A 6,409-nucleotide genomic window follows, 5' to 3' on the forward strand; every position below is an offset into this window, starting at 1 on the left:
AAATCAATTCAAAAACAGGTACAAAAACAAAACCAACAAAAAAAAAAACATTTTTAAGAGGTACATGGATGAGGAGGAGATTTTGCTCCTCTCATGACCGTGACACCCATAGTGGATGCTGTTATTGTTGTTTCTTTGAAATCATTATTGTTTTCTTTCTTTTTTTGTTTTGGTTGTTTTGGTTGTTTTATTGCTTTTATTATTTTTATTGAGTCATTGTGAGCTAGTTAATGAGAATGACATACTCTGATGTGTAAAAAACTAAGTATGTTATTTAGGTTTATTCATTGAGCATTAGAGGGGCCAGGAAATATAGTAACTTCCTCCTGCTCCTTTTCGAACATATAGTTTTTGCTGGATTCTCTATTACGAATTCTTGTTGAATTCTGGTTTTATTTTTATCATTTGTTGTGGGGTTTTTATGCTTGGTAATTTTTGTTTTATTTTGCATGTTCAAAATAGGCATTTGAATTTGAATGTGAAAAAAATTTAATTTACGGAATTACTGTATATAACTAAATAAAACAAACACTAAACACGGTTTTACAATTTTTTTTTCCTGCAAACAATTCACCATGACCATGACAACCCTGAAGTTTTTTGTGTGTTTGTTTGTTTTTTAACCGTCCTGCCGTTCTGTCGCGCATTTTGTGATTTTTCCTGCTCCGTTTTGTCAACTGCCATTTACTGTCTCTTGGATTCAATAAGAGACAGTAAGGAGAGAGGGTGGTTAGTTGGTTGTTATAATTTTTTGGGGGGAGGGGGGTATCTCATAAGTGGGCTAAGTCAGTAGGTCGGTAGCATGAGGGGTATGTGTGTTCGGGTCTGCCGTGACCCATTTCACGTTAAATTATATAATAACTACCATCTAGTTTTTTTTTTTGTTGGAACAAGGCATTATGATATCCTCCACAACAGCTATATAAACACTACAACTGATTTTGACCATTTTAGCCAATTCTGAAGGTCTCTCTACAAAAAAATTGTATCATTTGGTGTTCGGGTCTGGGAAGATCCAGCAGTGCATTGAAATGTTGTGGGTAACTCTGGGTCAAATTTGGCTCAATCAAAATTCATCTTTGACTTTAGACACCCCATCCCCACCCCCTTCCTCCACGGGAACAATTATTTTCTCGCAGTATGCACTTGTACTCCCAATCCCTCTGGCACCCCTCCCCCCATGGGAACTCAACCTTTCTCACATAATATGGACACTGACACTGAAATTCAACTTGAACCTGAACACACACCCCCTTCCTCCACGGGAACAATTATTTTCTCACAGTACAGTGTAGGCTCTGATCATCTTGTGGAGGGCATGGCATGAACAACATTGCACAGATTGTCTCGCATAAACATCTATAAATATCTCTGCCAAGTTTATGTGAGTTTCATTCAGCAGTATCTGTCGATTTCACAATGAGCAAAAGATTTTTCACTGCCCGTGAGGCTCTTAATCACATCTTTGAGGAGGGGGATCAGGCATTGGGGGAGAGAGATCAGGCTGAAATTGAAGAAGATGTGTCTGAGGATGAAGATGATGTGGAGTATGTGCCTGAACATGATGAAGACACATCTGATGAGGAAGTAGGCCTGGATGAAGGAGAACAACAGGAGGTCTTCATGTCAAGGAATGGCAAGATGGCATGGTCCAAGATCCCTTAGGTCAAAGGCCGAGCACAAGCTCAGAACATCATCAGAATGACCCCTGGGCCCACTACATTTGAAGTGTCACATGTCCAAGATATAAAGACAGCATTTGAGCTGTTCATACCAGTCTATCCAGACTATCTTGATTGAGATGATGAACCTGGAAGGGAGAAGAGTGTTTGGCAACAGTTGGAAGGAAATAGACAAAACCTATCTGGATGCTTACTTTGGGCTGTTGCTTCATGCTGGCATGTACCGGTGTGTATTCTGCATTGTAATGTTATTATCTAATGAACTCAAGTGTCCTTTTATAGTGTGTTTCTTTTGCCCTTGTTGTTGAAATGTGGCATACAAATAAACCTGCCTTGTATTGCCTTGCCTTACAGATCCAATAATGAGGCTACTGCCAGCCTATGGGATGCTGAGACAGGCTGGAGTATTTTTTGTGCGACCATGTCACTTCAGACCTTCCATGTCTTGTCAAGAGTCATTCACTTTGACAATCGGGAAACCAGAGTTGCTCACCGTGCTCATGACAAACTTGCTCCCATTAGGGAGGTTTGGGACAAGTGGGTGGAACGCTTGCCATGTGTCTACAATCCAGGGCCAGAGGTCACTGTAGATGAGTGACTAGTAAGAAGGGGGCGTGGCTAAATTCCCACCACTTGGTTTTTTTTTAATCCAAGATGGCCACGGCGTGAAATGGGCGTATTACCCAACTCTCCCTTCAGGCAGTATATCCCGAGCAAACCTGGGAAATATGGGATTAAAATCTGGGCAGCGTGTGATGCCAGGACCAGCTATGCGTGGAACATGCAAGTATACACCAGAAAATCTGCAAGGGGAGTGGCAGAGAAAAATCAAGGCATGCGGGTGGTGCTGGACATGACACAGGGGCTTCAAGAGCACAACATCACCTGTGATAACTTCACATTTTATGCCCTCGGCCAAGAACTGCTGAAGAAAAAACTGACCATGGTAGGAACAGTCAGGAAGAATAAACCTGAGCTTCCTTCTGCACTGCTAGACACAAAGGACAGAGCCCCTCTCTCCTCGAAGTTTGCATTTACGGAGACCACCACAACGGTGTCATACTGTCCAAAGAAAAGGAAAGATGTCGTCATGATGTCCACTCTCCACAAGAATGCTGCTGTGAGCAGTAGGGAGGACAAAAAGCCAGACATTATCCTGGACTACAACAGGAACAAAGGCAGAGTCGACAACCTCGACAAGGTCACTGGCATATACACTTGCCAAACGAAGATGGCCCGGTGGTCATTGGCTGTCTTTTATAATATTCTTGATGTCTCAGCCTACAACGCGTTCGTGGTGTGGACTGAAATAAATCCTGGGTGGAACAACGGCAAGTTCAACAAGAGGAGGCTCTTTCTTCAGGAGCTGGGGAGAGCTTTAGTGAATCCCCACATTGAACAACGTCAGTTGGTTCCCCGAACTCCTGGCTCTGCCAACTTGGTGAGACAGCTGCAGTCTGCAGCCACATCAGCAACCTCCACTAGGACTGAGCCAGAGGACGCCAGTGGCAGCAAGAGAAAGAGGTGCCAGTCCTGCCATTCCAACAAGGACAGAAAAACCAGCACAATTTGCCACACTTGTAAAAAATACATCTGCAGGGAGCACACTCAAACAGTTGCATACTGTGATTCGTGCATGTGAACACACACACACACACACACACACACACACACTGGATACACAGAAACACCTTTGTTCATGTTTGTGTTTAATTTTAATCTGTTATTCTGAATCAAATAAAGTTTTTTTTTCTGAAAAAAGCCTCTTTTTTTTACCTTTTTCTAACATAAATCTATATGGGTCAATTTTGACCCGTAACACCACAGAGGTTACTATAGTTAATAATATAAAGTTCTACAAACTTTTTTTTTTTAGAAATTGTATGCTAATATTAGTCTATTATAGTCAGATAACAATTATCCGCTGTCTTCACTATAGGGAATATAATGAGTGAATTTAATCCAATTTTGGAACTTAAAAATATGTGGTGCAATGTGTCTTGGGGCCATAAAATAAAATTACAACAGGATTGTATGGTTATGAATACATAGGTAAGTTATGACGTAGCAAAACCAATATTGGATGATAATCATTGTTTTTGAGTGTTTTGGACTGAGGGTTCAAAATTGACCCGTGAACACTCAGGACAGAAACAGCTTTTGAACACAGCACAAGTTAAGTAGGACGAGTGGGAGGAACGGAACCAAGTATAAACTTGAAAAGGGCAGATTTTCAGAAAAAAAAAATCTGTGCTGCGTCAGCTTGAAAAAGTAGATAGTTTGAAGTATTGATGTAGTTGAAGCAGTAGTTGAACTAGCTGAAGCAGTATGCTGTGTATTTTGGGCTAGCATGGCTCCCACAGCGAGGAACACTGTGCATTATGGGTAACCTACATGTTCCTTTTTTTGGGGGGGGGGGACCCGGGGGACCCTCCCTCCCGACCCCCTCCCCCTTTTTGTCCCCAATTGTACTTGGCCAATTACCCCACTCTTCCGAGCCGTCCCGGTCGCTGCTCCACCCCCTCTGTCGATCCAGGGAGGGCTGCAGACTACCACATGCCTCCTCCGATACATGTGGAGTCGCCAGCCCAGACACCCTACCAAGGAAACTCATTTCAACCACTTGTATCCGTGATCCCACCCTTTCTGTCACTACCCAAAGCTCATGACCATGGGTGAGGGTTGGAACGAAAATTGACTGGTAAATTGAGAACTTTGCCTTCCGGCTCAGCTCCCTCTTCACCACAATAGTCTGGTACAACCTCTGCATTACTGCTGATATGGCACCAATATGCCTGACCATTAACCTAGATCAGTGTTTCTCAAACTTTTTTCAGCCAAGGCACCCTTTTTAAGTGCCTAAAATCTCAAGGCACCCCAGTGTAAAAATATAGCTAAAAACGACACTGCATCCCTCTATTAGTGCAAATATCCTTTTTTATTTTTAGGGGACGGCGTGTATCAATGAACAGATAGGCAGACAGATAATAAGGTGGGTAAAGAGATAACATCCCTCCAGAATAAAAAATAAAGTGTCAAAATAAGTCCTTCAAACTGCCATCCCCCTTCCCAGCATAATGAAGTGACAGGAACTTCACACAAAGAAATGGCAGGAACACTCCCATCTGTACTCTTCCATCCAGCCTCTGTACACACACACACACACACACACACACACACACACACACACACACACACACACACACACACACACACACACAACCCGCATTTAAAAAGTGAGATAGGCCTACATGTGCACATGAACACACACTCACGCAAAAATATGCCACAACTGAGAGCCAGGAGTGCATAGGGGAGAGAGAGAGGCCGAGAGGGGGCGTGACTCACCATCAATGAGAGACATGGGCCTGGGAAGACGCACAAAGCTGCCCTATCCTGGCAGGGATGGATGAGAGGCAGACACGTAGATCCTGGTCCACATTCCTTGGTCGCTCCCTGTACCTGTTCTTGATGTACGTCAGGCTTGAAAAACTCAGTTCACATAGATAGGTTGTGGAGAAGGATAGTAGAATAGCAACAGCGCATCTTGAAGCCAATGGGTACTCGTTTCCCACTGATATCCAATAGCTGCCCAGTTCCACATCACAAAATCTCATTTTCAAAGTGCGATCTTCCCTGATCTCCATCAGTTGTTCCTGTATTGGAAGTGAGCAGTCCTTTGCCACTTTCCATTGCACGCGCACTCCAAGGATCACGGACCCAGTCAAACTCAGCATATGACTCAGAGGGAAAATAGTGATTGAATCGCCCGTCAAGAGTGGTCAGATGTTGGGCTATTACGCCTGACAATGTGGTGTTGTTTGTATGCATATTGCACAGGGGAAACATATCCAGCCTGCCCTGGTCTACAAAGGAACGCCAGAGTGTGAGCTTGGACCTGAAGCCGCGTAGTTTGTCAGATGAGGAGAGGAGGGTTTCTTGTCTACCTTGCATTTTGATATTCAGCTCGTTTATGTGCTTAAATATGTCAGCCATATACGCGAGTTTTGCGCACCACTGCTCGTCTGCGAGTAGCTCTGCAAATGCAGGTTTCTCGTCTATCACGAAGGCCCTCAATTCTTCTCTTAACTCCTACACTCGGGTCAAAACTTAACCCCGTGAAAGCCAGCGGACAGCCGTGTGTAACAACAAGCTTTGATGCTCTGCTCCCATTTCCTCGCAAAGAATGGAAAAAAGGCGGCTCTTTAACGGGCGCGCCTTGATGTAATTAACCATGTCCACTGCTTTGTTCAGTACGTCGGAAAGTTCTTTTGGTAGCGTCTTAGCAACAAGTGCCTCTCGGTGAAGGAAGCAGTGGGTTGTTCGTATATCAGGGTTTTGCACTTTGGCCCTGGTAATGAAACCTTTGGCACTGCCCGTCATTGCAGCCGCGCCGTCGGTGCAAATACTGATACAGTTCTTCCAGCTCAAACCACCCTTGTCAAGATACTCAGTTGTCACACGGAAGATTTCTTCTCCTGTAGTGTTGTTGGGGAGCAGTTTGCAAAATAAAAAGTTCTCTCTAATACGGCCCCCATCAACAAAGCGAACATTTGCTAAAAGCTGAGCGTGCCCGCTCACACCAGCTGACTCGTCGAGTTGTAAGGAGAAATGTCCACTGGCCTTGATTTTATCCAAAACGACATCTTCAATATCGGCAGACATGCTATTGATTCGCCTCGCTATTGTGCAGTCTGACAGCGGGACCTTGGCTACTTCTTTGGCAG

At 44.0% G+C, this 6,409-nt stretch overlaps 1 pseudogene; it reads left to right on the forward strand.

Moving 5' to 3' along the window:
• The first annotated feature begins 1,419 nt into the window (after positions 1 to 1,419).
• LOC130131178 (piggyBac transposable element-derived protein 4-like) lies at positions 1,420 to 3,324 on the forward strand (annotated as a pseudogene).
• The last annotated feature ends 3,085 nt before the right edge of the window (positions 3,325 to 6,409 follow it).

Source organism: Lampris incognitus, chromosome 2 (genome assembly GCF_029633865.1).
Source record: "Lampris incognitus isolate fLamInc1 chromosome 2, fLamInc1.hap2, whole genome shotgun sequence".
Taxonomy (NCBI): domain Eukaryota; kingdom Metazoa; phylum Chordata; class Actinopteri; order Lampriformes; family Lampridae; genus Lampris; species Lampris incognitus.